The sequence below is a fragment of the Aptenodytes patagonicus genome, chromosome 15 (genome assembly GCF_965638725.1).
Source record: "Aptenodytes patagonicus chromosome 15, bAptPat1.pri.cur, whole genome shotgun sequence".
Classification (NCBI taxonomy): Eukaryota; Metazoa; Chordata; class Aves; order Sphenisciformes; family Spheniscidae; genus Aptenodytes; species Aptenodytes patagonicus.
The window spans coordinates 14,133,390-14,150,097 of NC_134963.1; positions in this window are offsets into that span (position 1 = coordinate 14,133,390).

Here is a 16,708-nt window from a genome sequence, read left to right on the forward strand (position 1 = left end):
TCTGCGGGTCCCGGTTTGTTAGTGGGGATTTTGGGGATCAGCTTTTGTGCGCCGTAAATTGGATCTGAGTAGCGTGGTGCTGTCTTACACTGTCGTTTTGTGAACTGGCGACAGCTCGAGTCCATGGGAAAACTTAAAGGGAACCTGGGGCCGGTCACAGAGCCTCATTATCTCATGTCGGATACCATCTTTCGGGGAGAGCGTTTAATCAACAGTGGCACACAATCCTCCCCTCGCAACCTGGGCAAACCACACCACCTTCCCTTCCCTCCGTCCTGCAAACGGCCCGCCGCCGCAAGACGCCGCTCCGAAAGAGAGAGAGAGAGAAAAAAAAAATAATAATAGACCCCCTTCCCGAGTGGGTGAAACCATCCTACGAGCTGGGAGGCGGCGGCGGAGCCCCCGGAGCCCCCCGAGCCGGGGCTGCCCGCGGCCCCTCGGAGCGCGGCGGGTCCCCAGCCAGACACGTGGGGCTTCGCCCGTGCTTGTGTTTGAAGAGCTGGGTCTCCACGCTCCCTCGGGCTCTGCCTTTCCCCAAAGGGCAGGGAAGGAGCCGGGCCCGTGGCTGGAGGGAGTTTTTCCCCGCGGAGCCGGACGGGGCGGTCCCCGCTGCCCACCCGCGGAGCAGCCTGGGCCGCCGCTCCCCGCCCGCCCCGCCGAAAGCCTGGCACCGCCGGCTGGTTTCTCCTCCTCCCCCCCCCCCCCCCCCGGGCTTGCGTTCCTCAAGGAAGTCACGGCTTGTCGCCCGCTGCCTCCCCGGTCCCCGCGGCCAGGAGCGGGGCTCCCCGGGCCGCCCCGCCGGCGGGCAGACGGCCGAGCCCCGCGGGCCCAGGCCAAAAGGAGTCCCGCCAGGCTGTCACCCCGGCTGGAGGAAGGGAGTTTCCCTTCGCTCTCAGCAAGGTGAATTCCCAGACACTCTTCCTCCCTCCGCCGTCTGCCCTGAAGGGTCCGGCTGGCAGGAAGGGGGGAGAGGGAAAAAGAGATGGGAAGGAGCGAGGGATCCGGCAGCACCTTCCCTCCAGCCGCCGGAGAGGAGTCCTTACGAGGGGAAAACTTTTGGCATTGAAGGCAAATGTTACTCCCCTCCGTGCCGGTGCCCCGAGCACGGGGCCTCCGGGGGCGGCAGCCGCACGCCGGGGTTCCCCGGTGCTGCCCGGGACCACCGCGGAGCCTGGCTGGGCTGGAGCGAGGGGAGCAGAGAGGGGGAGCCCTCAGCCCACGGGAACTCACAGCCGGGTGTGCCCCCCCCCGCCCCGAGCCGCTTTGCGTGCTCCCAGGTGGGGAGGGGACCGCGCTGTCCCCCTGGACGGGGGGACAAAGTGACGGGTCTCTGGGGAAACCTGTCGGGGGGCCGGTCTGTGTCCCAGGTCCCGGTAACCCAGCGGGACGGGGCCGGGAAGCGCCGGGAGAGCGAGGCTGTGGCGGGCAGGGAGGAGATGGTTATGGTAGGACCGCGGGGCCGGGTACCCCACCATCCCGCGTGGGGCTGGGAGAGCCCGAGGAAGGGGCAGAGGGACCTTTCGCACCGGTAAAATCCGCTGCACCCCGTTGCTGTAGTTAGCGGTGGGGCCGCAGGGCGATCCCCATCCTCCGGGAACGCCGCACCCCTCCTCCGGGGCTGAGCAAGAACGGGCCCCGGGGATGCGAACCGCCTGCCGGGGACGGGGCAGCCGCTCCCCGGAGCTGCTACCGTCCTCCCGGCCAGCTCACAGGCCTCCAGGGCCACCGGGGCAAGTCCCCGTCGTTCCCCCATCCCGAGACGGAGCTTGGCAGAAGCGGGGGTGGCAGCTCCCCGGGGGGCTGCGCCGGGCATCCCCCCCGGAGCAGGGGCAGGGAGGAACCCCTGCCGGGGTGGAGGAAGGCGAATATCGCTGGGCTTTTCGGAAGGGAAGCTTTGCAAAAAGACCGCGTCCCCGCCCGTGCCCGGGAGCTGCCCTTCATCTCCCACACCTCCCGTGCGAGGCGGCGCGGAGCCACCCGCGGTCACCGCGGAGCCGGCGACAACCCAGCACAGCCCGGAGCATCTCCGCGGCCGGGCAGCAGCCTCTGCTCCCGGCCTCCTCCGGGCCGGTAATTGGGTGTGCTTAAAATCAACCCGGCTAACGAGCCTGTTGTCCTCCTCACCCCACCCCCGCGTGTGAAACATTGTCATTAGGCGTCTAATATCCCCATCGCTTCCAGGGGGGAATGGGAAGAGGCTGCTCGAAAAAAAACCCAATCAAAAGAAAGTGTGTGAACTCCCAGCGCCCATATGCGGAGCACAATGCAAAGCGGGTTAATATCAGTTAGCAGTTCTGCAGTGACCTGTAAAGTTGCCTCTCTGGAAAGATTCTTGATGTATTACTTAACATGGCTACACAGTTATCTGCCTCGGCATTAATGCGTCCATTAAATCACTGTTGAGTAGCATCAACCTACTCCCGAGTCTTTCCGTCCCCTGGGAATATGGTTTCTAAACAGGATCAAACATGTGATGCTGACAAGTCATGAGATAAGTTATAATTAATTAGAGTTTGCTACATCCACAGAATGGGTACTTGGGGGAGTGGGGATGGACCGGGCCATTAAAGACCTCAGCCGGGAGGGAGGATCTATAATATTGAGTTGGAAAACAAGAAGAAGTAATAATCAAAGGTGGCCGAAGAAAACTGCAAACCTTTAGCTTTCAGAACTCAGTCAAGATTAAAGTCGTTCTTGATGGGAAACACACCATCCCCTTCTTAATGAAAACCATGGGGAGACTGATGCTGCGGATGGCTTCTTAAAGAGGGAGAGAAAAGCCTCCCTCCAGGTTTGAGGACAAAAATCACCGGCGCAATTTGCAAAGGGAAGAGGAGAAGGAAAGGAAGGAGCTGGGCGAAGGGACCCGCCTTGCCCGGCCGAGCAGGGAAACCACATCCAGAGGTCATGTCCCCACCCGACACACATTTTGGGGTCGTTTCGCAGCTGTTCCCCTGATTCAGAAAGCATCCCTCCCCGCCTGCCCCAGAGCGCCCTGGAAGCTGCCGAAACCCCTCTCCTCCTGGCAGACAAATGGCCCCCCTTGCCCTGGGCTGGGGCCAGCCTCCAGCCCTCCCCCTGCCCTCCCCCTGCCGGGAATGACAGTTGAAAAACCGACTGCAAACAAGTGGATTTTGGTCCGAACTGCAATAGCCCTTATTTGCTTTGCTTTAACAAACAGCTGGGGGGGGGTTGACTTTCAGGCTGGCTGTAAAAGCCCGGCGCGGGAGGGGAAAGGCAGACGACGGGGGTTAACCGGCGGCATGGGGTGTCTTTTCATGCCCTTTGCGAGTCAAAGTGATGGCTGGGTTTATTTGCTTGCTCTCTGCAATAAATGGGAGCCCTTCAGGTGAGAAGATGCTGGAAGGGTGGAATGACAGGACAGATTTACACCTGTCCTTACAGCTTACTCTGACAACCCCTATAGCCTACAGAAATAACCAGTGGTGCCGTGTAGTCTGGGGAAGCCAGCAGGTTCACTCTGCTTTTTTGTTGTTTTTTCTCTCTGTTTCCCGCCCCCCCCCCCCCAACCCCCTCTCTCCTGCTTCTTACTCCCTTTCCCCTTTTTCTTATGGCACGACATGAAGCACAGAGAGATCGCCCTGACTGATACGCTCCCCGCAGCCACCCCCTGCCCCAGGAAGACAAATATCACAGCCGACCCCGTGGAGCCCCTTCTTGGCACCTCCTTGGTTGCGCAGGGTGCCCAAGCTCTGCGGCCACCACACTACAGCCTCCCGCTATACCGCCGTTTCATCGCTGGCCTCCTACAATTCTCAGCTGTCCCCTCCCACCCAAGAAGGCAGAGGGGAGATACTCCCCCTTATGTCCTGTCGCCTCCCAACCATCCCACCTCGATGACAGAGGCTGTCCAGATGCCTCTGGAATCTGGCTGGACCCGGCTGCCATCTTCATCTCTGGAGAGGACGAAGGCTGCATTCCCCATCTCCTAACCCAAGGGCCTGTTGCCACCTCCTAGTGCCTGCTGAAAGCCCTCCTCAAAGCCAGCTCTCAAGTGTGGCGTCTGGTGGAGCCAGGACCACTCAGCCCCTCATTCAGCACTCCTGGACAAAGGGCTGGCTGTAGCCATTCAGGCTGAGGGCATGGGGGGTGTTGCTGAGGGTCCCGTCCCCTCTGTAGAGAGAGATGGAACGAGTTTCGGTAGCCCCAAGCCAAAAACATCTTGTGAGCAAGCAACGCAGCCCAACATCTCATCACCCAACCTCATGCAAACACCACTTAAGAGGACCTTTGGATTCTCTCTTCCAGCATGGGTGCCTTAAGTTATATTAAAAAAGCCAAATATAAAAGCCACACAACACAGCAGCGTGTAACTGAGGTCTCCTGATGGATCCCACGTGCCCACGTTAGGTGCCCACGTTCCCGGGACAGAGCTCCTGGGTAGCAAAGTGCTGAGACATGGGATGCACAGGATGTAGGACGCCACGCACAGAAGAAACACCAGGTCCTAAGCTGCTCTAAACATCTTCATCTGAAGTTTGCTAGGTGCCACGTTCTGCTCGGGATCTCCAGCTGCAATCCCTCTCCTGCAATAGGCAATGGAGCCAAAGTTCCCTGTTCTTACAAAAAACCCGGAGAAGGTTTCTCATCTCCCTGTGCCTATTCTTAGGCTCATTCCAGCGGTGATTTCCCAATTACACAAAGTCAAACAGTTTCAACAGAAAAGACCGGGAATGCCTCACAGGAGGACTCTTGCCTCCCTGGGGCTAGGAAAGTATAGAGAACCTGACCCAAATGAGGCAAGCGTGGGGATTTGCAAACAGGTCCCTCTGCTCATGGCGACAGCCCTAAGCCCTGGGCTGGGGTTACAGCCAGAGGCAAGCACTCGAGATTCCTCTAAAATCTTTGGGAACATCTAAGGGTTCGGCACTTCTGAAAATCTCTTAAGGCTTCTTCAGATGCCTGGAGAGAGATTTCACAGCTTGCTTCTTCTTAATAGCCGAGTTTCGAATCTCGGGCCAGAAAAATAGGCTGCGCAACTTCAGAGCACCTTCTCTAGGATAAAGATTAATAACTCACCATTTCACCTATGATACACACCATTAATGCGTAGTAATCACGAGATAACATCTTCCGTGATAAAACCCACCCCAGTGAAGAAGATGGACAAGGATATCACGAAGGGGGACGGGGGACGGGGAGAGGAGTTAAGCCTTTTATAGCCTGGAAGGAGCAGGGGTGCCTCTCCCTGCCACATTCCCGTTCCGAGGCTGAGGCTTACTGGGATGATTCTGCCAAGGAAGACATTGCAGGAAGCGATGAGGCCAAGAATATCCTTTAGAAACTTAAAAAAAAAAATGGTTTTGGTTGATTTTTGCTTTTCCATTACATTTTTTTGGATACCATTTTTGCAGGCTAGTCACAATGAGCAAAACCAAGGCAAGAGCCACTGCCCAGATAACAGCGCCGGCAGAGCAGCAGCAGCGGAGCAGAGATGCTTCTGTTTTCTCATCTGCAATGTGAATACTTCAGCTCAGCAATTTGCATGTGACTACTCTGTAGAGTAAATGCCTTTCAGGGAAGAGGCAGAGATGCTCTTTGGGGTTGGCAGGGGGAAGAAGAGGATGGAATACAATACTGTTTTGAATCGTCTCTTCTCCAGCCACTCTGGAGTTGATGGGGTGACGTTTAAAGGGAGGCATCAATCCAGGTGCATGACCACGCAGGGTTAGACACCGCAGTGCATCTCTCCACGGAGGTACTTACTCAGCCATTGCTGGCCAGAATTTCAGACAGAGGGTGCATTACACCTGCGTTCGGTGATCTCGGATCAACCGCAAAGTCAAGTTCAAGGTCTCATCCTCATTGCTTTACATGATCTGGACCCTGCCTCTCGGAGAAACCACTTCCCCCCCTGTATGCTGGGATCACTGGAGGCGCTGTGGTTTATACCAGGAGGAGGTTGCAAAGGGGAGAGTGCTGACAGCAGGCTTTGCTCAGTGAGAGGCCCTTAGCAAGACAACCCACTTCTCACCTCCATTTACCAAAGCCTGGATGTGGTTACCTCCTGGTGGAGATCCACTTTTTTCCCATCAAGGATTTCCCAGATGGGAACGCGTACGTGTTCTGCCCTGCTGCCCTGTCAGGTCCCAAACACGCTCGATTTCCTTCCTACTACTGCTCCCCTTCCGCAGAGCACACACAACACATCCAAGGCATCCCAGAAGCGCTGGGTTTGCTGCATCTCTCCGAGACACAGCCTATCTGCATATATTCAATGACCACGTCTGGGAAGGCTGGATGTGTTCAGCCTAGACGTAATTTCCAGGCACGGAAAAGGGTGTGCTCAGAAACCTCAGACATTTTCTAAGCCTACTCAAGACCTGCCACCATCAGATAGTTTGTCCAGCCAAAGAAGTCTTGAAGATGGAGCACATGGCTGGGAAACATCAGACTTGGAGGAAGTTAAGGACATTCAGAAGACACTTCCGAATGTGTGGTTTTTCTTGCGTGACACGCAGGGTCACTCTTGTCAACAAATATCCTATTTTAATATTTCATTAAACTTTCATGGTGTACTTTGAGTCCACGATATAGGCACAGTCAACAAACCTAAAAATCAATTAATCAGTCCCTAAGTGAATACCCACTGAGAGAGAGAAAGGCTCCCATTAATTTCTCCAGGCTTCAGGTCAAGCCCTAAATGTATAAAGATCAAAAGACCTGGAGATTAGCATTGAGCAAAGTCATCAGCGGTGGGATTTCCAAGGGCCACACTCAGCCCCTTGCAAGTAGATGGACAAAAAAATATTGACCCAAGATTTTTTAGTTCCCTTTTTTTGCACTGAGGCAACTCTTGTTTGGTTTTTTTTTAAAGAAAAGAAACGGTGAAAGAAGTTGTTTGCACTTTTCACCACAAGTGATAGTTTTCCCAGAGGCGTGTGTGTGCCTTGCACGCACACATCCACACACACACATCACTCCTAAGTTCCTGAGAAGATGAGTGACAGCCAAATTGCCTCACAGCCTTCGCTCTTTGCACATCTCCCCTGCCAGGTTTGCACCAAGAACAGGTGGCTTTCGCACCTAGCACATATTTCTCCTGACTGAGTGTTAACAGTGAAATCAAATCCTTTCCTTTGACCTAGGAATTTTGATGGGAGAGGGAAGGGTGTCTTGTTTGAGGGGGTGTGGCACTTCTTTCCACAGGAACATTTATCATTTCTCTGCTGAAAAAGAGACCAATAACCCATACCCCGTGCCTGTTATTACCCCGTGAATTCAAAGGTGTCTCATTTTTAATGGGCCCTTAGCAATAATGCAGGCACCTCATCATTTATCATCTCATGCTGACATCTTCCTTGATGCAGAAAGCTCCTGAATGGCACTTCTAAAAGAGGTTTCAGCAGAATGAGCTGTGAGGGGTCTTGTAGCTTTTCCTATAGTCAAGCAAAGGGAAGGCACGAGGCATGCTTTATGCCTTTGCGCAGGAAAGAGGGACAATATCAGATGCCCTATGTTCTCCTCTCTAGTCTATCTCCAATGCCAGGCACAGCACAGGGGATGAAAACCAACCTCCGAGGGCAACATCTCCCTCTTCAGCAAGGGCAAGAGGGATGAGACACAGCAGTGCAGGCAGGAGAGCCCTGCTCCCACCTCCTTCCCGCATCCCGCGTCCTGGTCGGAGCCAGCGTGGCATGGAGATGCCCCTGCACGGGGCAGAACTGACCGAAATTACTTCCCCTCCCTCCCAAAGTAAGGCAGAAACGAAGGGGTGAATCACAGCTTTGACCTACAATTTGAAGCCTGCTTTTTTCCCAGGGCTTTAAGGAAATCTCGTGTTAAATCCATAACCGAGTCCTAAGGGAGACAGGCAAAACATCCTCTGACACAGCTGACCTCCTTTCTCTCTCTCTCTCCGAGAAGATGTTTTTCAAGGAAAGAAGCCAAAAATTCAGCTTAGGGAAATGAGCAGAGCTTGGCTGGGTTGGGAGGGCTGAGCTGTCTCTGGACAGGCAGGCGCTGCCTCCTAACCTGCTCCTATGCAAATCCCTCCGCCACCACCGACAGTCTCGCTTTGGCAAGGCTGCTCTTTCCTCCCGGTAGCCAGGTTTGTGCAAATAAAGCCTTGCCACAAATCCATTTGCAATGGCCTTAAATGACAACAGCTGATTTTGACGCTCGCAACAGTAAATCTTCCATTTTCCCCTCAGAGGGTTTGGCAGCGCGATGTTGATTTTCTTCTCCAAACCTTGCCTGGCAAAAGTTTCCCTATCTCACAGCCTCATGCAAGCACAAGGCTCTGTAATTACCAGGTCCGGAGTCTTTCATTCAAGTGCCTTCAAGGACTTTGAAGCACGAAGAATTTTGACTGGGGGGCCCCTGAGGCAAGAACCCAAGGATTACTTTGCATGATTTACTTATGAGTAAACTGAGGCACAGCAGAGAGGAACCTCTAATTTTCACGAGTCTGTTCATTCAGGGTTCCTCGTTTTCCACACTCCCAACTCAAAAATGCCCTAAAGACTTCGGTATTCAGGGCTGCTGAGCAGCCAAATATTTGGCAGAAGGATTTTGCAGCGCTCCAGAAAGTCGACTCCATCATCTTCCAAACCACCCACTCAGAAAAAATCAGGGCATCCAAAACTGGTGGTTTGTTACACTCAGCTGATAATAGAGTGTGTTATTAATGAGTCCCGAATCTCAACCTTTCTGCACTTTCATTGAAGAGATATCTAGAGGGAAAAATAGGAAAGCAGGTACTATCTTCCCCCTCTTCTGCCCGAGCGCTCAGTGTGTGGGCAAAGGGTGGGAGGAAGGGAGGTATTTCCAAACAGCTTCCTAGGATGCTTCAGTGCCTGCGCTCGCCAGGAGACACCTCTGTTGCAAGAAGCATGTAGTGCCACGAGCAGCAGAACAGAACAAACGTGGCCTGGTTTCCAGCAGATCTGCACCCACGGTTGATTTCCCCTTTTAACTAAGTTACACTAAGGCTCAGGCATGAATTCATCCCTCGTTTGTCCCCAGGGGTTCTGCACAAGGGATGGACTCCCTGTTGAGTGGTTTCTCCAGTGTCCAGTAATGCGTGGACACCAGTGACGGCTTTATCACCCACTCTGTGTACCAAGCAGCTGTCCCCAGCACGGCTCCTCAGGCCTCTACCCAGAAACGAGTGCTTGCTATAATACCCACCGCTTTCGTGGGAATCGCTAATGGTCTCCTCCTCTAGCCTGCTGCCGTCTGTTTTCACAGAAGTTTTAGGAAACTGTCATCCTTTGGTCAACTTTGACTGAAACCACCATTTGCATTCAAAAAGTACTAGGGGAAGGGGATGGAGGGGAAGGGCAAAACCACTTAAAATCTCCTTTTCTTAGCAACTGTCCGGAAAAAAAAAAAAAAAAAGGAATAATTGTGTATTATCCACACGCAGCCAGAGAAGCTACAGGAAAGAATCCATCAAAGAAGGAAAGGAGATTCAGATATTCAAGGAAGAGATTTCCAAGTTGACTTACGATTTTTTCTCCAGGATCTCATTGCAATAGGCACCGTGCAAACACACAGCGAGACAATTTCCTGCAGTAGATACATTAAAATCTAAGCTGCAGAGACAGAAAGAGTGTGGGAGGGAAAATGGGAGGGTTAAGGCGAGTTGAACTGACTCACCCCGGGACACTTATCTGGTGAAGAACAGAGGCAGGGAGAAATAATCCAAGGCTCCAGAGTGCCGGTCCAACACTCTGTCCTTCAGACGAGCTTGCTCCTACCTACCCCTTTGATTTGTTCATAACGCCAGGGAGCAAGGGCCACCTCCTATCAAAATGGGAAGCTCGGCAGCAGCCAAAGAGCAGCAAATGGAGAAATACCAAGAGAAGACCATCTGAGAATGCCAAATACTTGTGAGAATGAAGTGTCTGTTGCCAACAAAAAAATGATGGTGTCACACGCAGGCTGGGCTCCGCTCATTAAGCATCAGCAGGATCTGCTCCACGTTATCAGTCACTAGTGCCAGGTAGAGTAGAGGGGAGCTGTGAGCTCAGTCAAGGCCATATAGGAGAGCACCAACATGTGGTCCCAAGCCAGTGATCTGGATGTGTCGGGCAGGGAGAGAGAGGGGTGATAAAAAGAGAAAATAACACCAAAATAGTGATGTAAATTAACCGCTGTGAGTAAAGGAAAAGAGAGGGGCATCTGGTGCTGGTAAAGGTGAATTAAACCTTCCTTATCCCTATGAACCCCTGAAAGAGTTAACAAAATAGTAGGAAAAGGAGAACAGAGATTCTAATTTATGGAGAGGTTCAAAGGGCTTTTGATAAAGCCCTTCAGTAGAGTCTCTGAAGGAAATTTTATAATCATGGGGTTGGGAGATAAAGTGCTGTCATAGATTAAAAACTTGTTGAGACAGAAAACAGAGGAGAAGGAAATAAATGGCAAATGACCAGCATGGAAATAATTTAGGAGAGGTGTCCCCAGGATGAATTTGGAAAGTGGTTAACTGTAGTACGACTTTATGACTAATAGCAATTAGACCTGGTAGAATAACAAACAGAAGCATACTAAAAATGTTGATCCTGTACCCATTGCCTGCATGTGCTGCAGAGAAGAGTCTGATCTAGAACAACCCACCAGTCTTTTTTGATTACTTCGGCGGGGGGGGGGGGGGGGGGAAGGGTGTTATTATTCCCATTCATTCCCCATAAAAGTAAGAACAGAAACATTTCAATGACACCTCTCCGTCCCCACACTCCCTCCGCGGGCAGACATTTCGAGAGCGCACTGACAAAGAATACCTGGCACCGGGAAAGCAGAGGAGCAGGATTTTTTTTGGCTTTCGATTGCAATAAAGTTTTCAGCGATTCCCTCCCCCTCACTTCTCCCTCCCCTCGCCAACTGCCTTTCCCGAGCTCGTATGGGCTGCGATCCACTGGCTGAGAAACACCCACAGGAAAAAGCGAGCATCATGCTTTGCTGGCAACTAAAAACTGTTTAGCTAAGTGGAGCCTAGGTGAGGATGCTTGCAAATACCAGGGAGAGCCAAGAAGGTTATACAGAAGGGTGGGATACCAGCAAATAAAGCTGAGCAGCAGCTAGATATCAGCCTAAACTGGACTTTCCTAAGTCAGTCCCCTGAGTTTGAAAGGGATGAGGGAGAAGTGGTCCTGCCACCAGCTGCCTCTCAAGACCTGCTCCCGCTGCTCCCGGGGAGCCCCCCTCCAAGCCCTCACCCGCTCAGCCAGCCAGGGCCAGCCCGCGGCTTGGGCAAGGAGCCCTCCAAAGCTGAAAGGTGCTTTGCAAGGAGTGAGGATGGGGATTTACTTGGCAGCAGCTCGGCACCGAAGCGATTCTCCTGCACGCTGCGAGGAGATGCTAAGCTTCTGCAGGTGCCATGCGTGGCACAAAGCACACGGACAAATTCGAGGCACCGTTTACCAAAATAGGTGCAGAAAAGGCGACGGTGAAATGCCCTTTTCCTTTTCCCACTTCCCAAACACAGCAGAACATCAACTACCTGGGATGCTTTCTGCACGCTGGCTGCCCCCCACCTCGGCAGCTGCGCTCCGAGACGCAGGCTTGGAAAAGATCCTTCGCACCAAGTCCAGTCCCTTGTTACCCGCAGGAAAAAAAAAAAAAGAGCAGTGTGGAGATGAACCAGATTGCACTGTACGTTTCAACCGGCCTTTAATCAAGTCATGCGATCTCAGGATAATTTAGAAACATGAAAATGGATACATTTTAGGCACGCTGAGGGCAGGGAAAGGAAAGGCTGGATGCGGCTGCTGCATGGGCACAAAAGGCAGCATGGATGTTCACGGTGGGTCCATGCCCTCCCCGTGCCCCTGGGGAAGAGCGAGGCAGCTGCTCTCAGCAAGAAGGTGCTTGGCATTTTAAAAGAACTGGGCTCTAAGTAAGGAAACAGTTGCAGGAATATTGATTGCACAAGATGGCTGGTTGCCTGGCTCGTCTTTGTGAGTCTTTCTATTTTTTTTTCCTCCCCAGCGCGTCCACAACGCCAGCCCTTTTATGACAGAATGATTTTAGTGAGCCCAAACACAATGTGCCTTACAGCTGTAATTCTGGGACTCCTCGAGCATGAATCATATGATGCACAGAGCTGATAGTGGGGGCAGAGGCATTTGCTTCGTTTCCAGACAGAAAGACGGAGTCAGACTTCATCCGGCTGAACCAGTGCTACCACCGCTCCCGCACCTTTTTCCAAACACTACGTCAAAGCTGGGCCAGGTACCTGTACGAGCCCTGTTTACTAAAAAACCACCCTCCCGAGCCGCAGTGTGTCTGAGGAATCAAAGCGTGGCGCTGCCGTTGAGAGCTCAAGGCATTCCAGCCCCTAGTCTCTTGCAAAATCTCATGACCTTGTGTAGGCAAGGCCACAAAATTCACTTGTTTGACTTCATTCTCAGACTTTCATTGAGTTTGACTCAGGAAAAAAAAAACAACCACCAAAACACAAAGTATCAGACATAAAAATAATACCAAAGGGAACGGAGTTTGCAGGGAGGGAAATCTCGCTGCCCTTCCCTCCTGCCCGGAGCTACGGCTGTCGGGAACCCGGTGGCAGAGGCACTGTGAGCTGTCACTGCAAGCGATGGAAAGGCTCGTGGGCAGGATCATGCCTATCCCGGGAAGATGGGCAGCAGGGGCTCTGCAGGCCACTGCGGGGAAGTAGGAACGGGCAAACTGAGGGTGACTGCAACCCACTGCTAGATGGATCCTCCCTTCGGCTGCAGCCAAGGGGCCGTGGTGGCAGGAGCCTTAGTAGCAGCCATTGGGGGTTTTGTTTTGTTTTGTTTTGTTTTTTAAATTTCCACCCATTCTTTTACTCCTTTCTAAGCCCGTCAGATCTGAATCCATCTATCCAGACCTCCCGGAGAAAAAGCAGTAAAGAAAACCGTGGGATGGAGATTTGAGAGGCAGGGAAGGATCTAAGAGCATGCACAGGTGCCTTCCTCTGAGCAGGACTGTGCATTTCTCCGAGGCCCAACACAAACTGGCGTCGTTCCACTGACTTCAGAGAAACCATGCTACCTCAGGACCAGATTAATTTTCCTAAGCAAATGCTCATGATACTTTTTTTCATTCACTCTGGTGGAAACCAGCACTGTCCCCACCGTCCTCCTGTTATACAATGCATCTCCAACGCTTTGCTTATGTTTTATTTATGTAGCCTCACTCAAAAGGTCACCGGCACAAAAAATACACAATTTTTACTATTTGTAGGTCATAGGATTTCACAGGTATGAGTGTCCTTTTATAGCATAGAAGCAAACAGCTAAGAACATGTTTTGATTACCCTTTAAAACTTGCAATAAAGGTGTTAAAAGGAACGAGTGTTTTTACGTGCCATGTCAAGCTGTAATCTACTCCGTATCTCACACGCACGCTCTTCCAGCAGAGTGCAGTTGTTTCAAGTCTGTCTCCAATGTTGTTGGGTTTTTTTTTTCCCTAAGTAGCGCTTGTATAACCAGCAAAGGAAAAGCAGAAAAGCATATCTGCGACTGGCTTTTTAAAGTAGCAATTCAATGTTGCTGTTCTCCTGCCCCAAGGAGTTATGTATGACGCTGCTATTGCCTTCCCACGGGAGGTGATAAGAAAAGTTTGGGCTCAAGTTACCACCAGAAACACTGGGCTGATGACAGAGAACCTTTAGTGTCCTGCTAGCGAGGAGCAGCCGTACGCCTGATCCACAGCTTTGATACTCAGCTTTTTCCTGACCTGCTGTGTGCAACTCCGTACGTCCCTACATCGGAGCGGTAGATGGGGACATGGGTCAAGCTGTGGGGTATCTCTGCGTGCGGGTCCTGCAAAGTGCCCAGCCTTGTCTCCAGCCCCATCTACCACACTGGGGGAGAATTAGGGGGCCTACAACTGGAATCAGAGGAGCCAAAGAGCTAAGCAAGGCGGTGGGAAACACTTAGGAGATAAGCTTGGGCTTTGTCTCCCTTTTGCTGAGAGCTCTAGCGGCAGCAGTGCGAGGAAACAGAATACTTCTTTTACCCTTTAGCTATCTGTTGTGAAGTTAGGGGAGGAGGGCGCTTAAAAGCCATAAAACCATCCCCTAATCCCCTTTCCGCTAGAGAGATAGTTGTCAGGAGTGCCTGTCTTCCCGAGCCTGCCGACAGCCCTGCGTGACACCTCCGAGACACAATTATCATTAGCCGAGATTCCCAAACCACTCCCAGAGCAGTCCCATCCCCGCATCCCGCGCATCCTCCGTGCTCCTCGCCCCGATGCGCTGCTCGAAGGCCGCCCGCAGCCTCTGCCAGCGATGCTTCTGCTCTCTCGCCAGCCACAAGGCAAACACAGTTCAACTCCTGATCAGCTTAAAAATAAACAAACGGCAACTCTCCTAAAACAGGAGAGCTCAAACAAATAATTATCACCTCCCCCTTGACTCCGGCTAGTAGGGCCACAGAGAGCTGGCTGCTCTTTCTGCTTCTGTGTGGTCTCCCTTACAGACAGGTGAACATAAAGGACTAAGTCACTGAAACTTAACGAGTTACTGCTCGTTAGCTGAACCGCATTAACTGCCTGCGTGCGTGCTCCCTACGGATAGTTGGGGCAAACTCATTTTATTTGTATCAGGAATGGGCTAGGACAGCGTTTTCCAACCTCAGAATCTAAAGCTGGTTTCTAAGACGTAAAGGTAACTGGAAAACAAACCACTTGCACCAGGGTTAAACCACTAACTCAGGGATCCACACCCAGTGGAAAATAAAAGCGTTAGAGGGCTGGCAGAGATGGAAATCACTGGGCCGAGAGCATGCCAAGAGCACGCACTCAGCTGGTTAACGCAGCCCCTGCTGATAAGTGGTAACTCATGATGTTTAATTGCATGCAACTACCTGTCCGTGCTTTTATTCCCCGGGTGTGAGGAGTGCCTTGAGACGGTGCCAGCTGCAGCAGCCGCTCTCTGCTCTACATGCAGCGCAAGGACACCCAAAGGGAAAAGAAACAAATAAGTAAGCAATTAATATGCCCATTTCAGGGGGAAGTTTCTACACTGTTGGAACTGCCAAAGGCAGAGGGTTTGCCTACTCTGGAGAAAAACTGTGCTCCAGATATATTTAATCTATCTCTTTCGGAGTGCTGCAAACCATGAAGCTTTGAAAGCATTTTTGAAGCTGACAAATATTTTTAGGAAGGGGAAAGGCAGAAAAAGTTACGTGGGGTGAAAGGGAAGGAGGAGGCTCTGCTCCAGGTGACTTCCCATTTGGGATGGGGTAAGAGCAGCCCCACGGACAGTTAGTGCCAAGCAGCTGACAGGCTGCGGCTTGTCGGCGTGGCCCTGCCCCTGTGTCAGCAGAGCTGTAGCCGGATAATTATACTTCTCTGTCTCTGGACATTTGCACAGAGGCAAAGCTCAAGGCGCAATCCTAAAGCAAATTGCATGGTGGCATCTGTGTGCTAATAAGATGCCTCTGCGTTTGAGAGCGTGAGAAATAAGCTGGCTGGGCTTTGAAAAGCAGAAGGATGAACGGATGACAAATGTCGTCCCCGTTCATCCTAGGGGTATGGGTGTCCCTGCTAAGGAAGGGTTTCAACCCGAGTTAACCCGTCCTCTGTCAAGGCCTTCCTTATCCATCTCCCGCGGGTGAACTCAGGGCTGAAGCTTCTCAACACGCAGTTCGCGGGGGTCTTCGGGTGTAAGACCAGGGCTCTGGCATGGGAATGCCAGCTACAGCAGTGCTGCTTGAGCCAGGCTTCTGCCCAGGAGGGATTTATTTTTACAAACAGGTTTTCTCCATCAGCAAAGCTTTTGGAGAAGCGGATTATTTAGGAATATTTGAAACCTTGGGGTTGCTGATTTTTTTATGTAGCCTAACTTGGTTGGGATCTCTCATCTTCGGTAAAATACTTCGGTTTTATTTCAGGGTGGAAATTTCATATGAAATCCAAATGTACTTTGTGATTCGTTTCTGTTGCCAGCTCTTTTATTTTTAATAACTTCTGAGATCAACAAAGCAATGCTGTTTTCAGAGAATGTTTTGTACAGTCTGTCCAGATGTTCAAATACCAATATAGAAGTATTCCAAGAAAAGAAGGCCCTCTCTTCTGTCATTACAAGAAATATATTTGCTACCGTATTATTGACAGATAACCCCCTTTGGTGATCAGCAGAAGTAAGCATCAATTTTTATTTGTATTTTTTTAAATCTTTCTCTATGCCATTATCTAATGAACTCGCCCCAAACAGCATCTCCAACTGGTGCCGCGCTATCATTTATACTGCTGGGCTAATAATTTAATTTTCATTGGGGGGAGGATGGAGGGAAAGAGATGATTTTACTAAATTGCTTCACTTTGGATAATGTTCATCCTCTGGCCGCTTCTGATTTATATCTGCCATTGACATTTCCAGTTTCTTAGAAATTAATTCCCTTATTTGAAAGAAAGAAAAATACCCTGACTGGCCGCGAAGGGAGCCCAGGACCGCGGGGTATTCGATAGGGCTCGACCAAGGAGAGCCAAGTAAAGCATCTCCCGCACGCTTCCCCACCCGAAGGGCAGGTTTCGGGCTGGCAGCCGCCCGCCTCCCCCGGCACCGCAGCTCCTCGGCCGGGGATGCGGGGCAGGAGCGGCGGCGGTTCTGCTGCCGACGGGCGGGCAGGGCAGGGCAGGGCAGGGCAGGGCAGGGCAGAGCCCCGGGGCCAAGGAGCAGGTTTCTCCTCCTCCATCCTTGCCCCCGGGAAGGGCCGGGAGCGCCCTGCGGGGGTGCCCCGGGGCGCAGGGG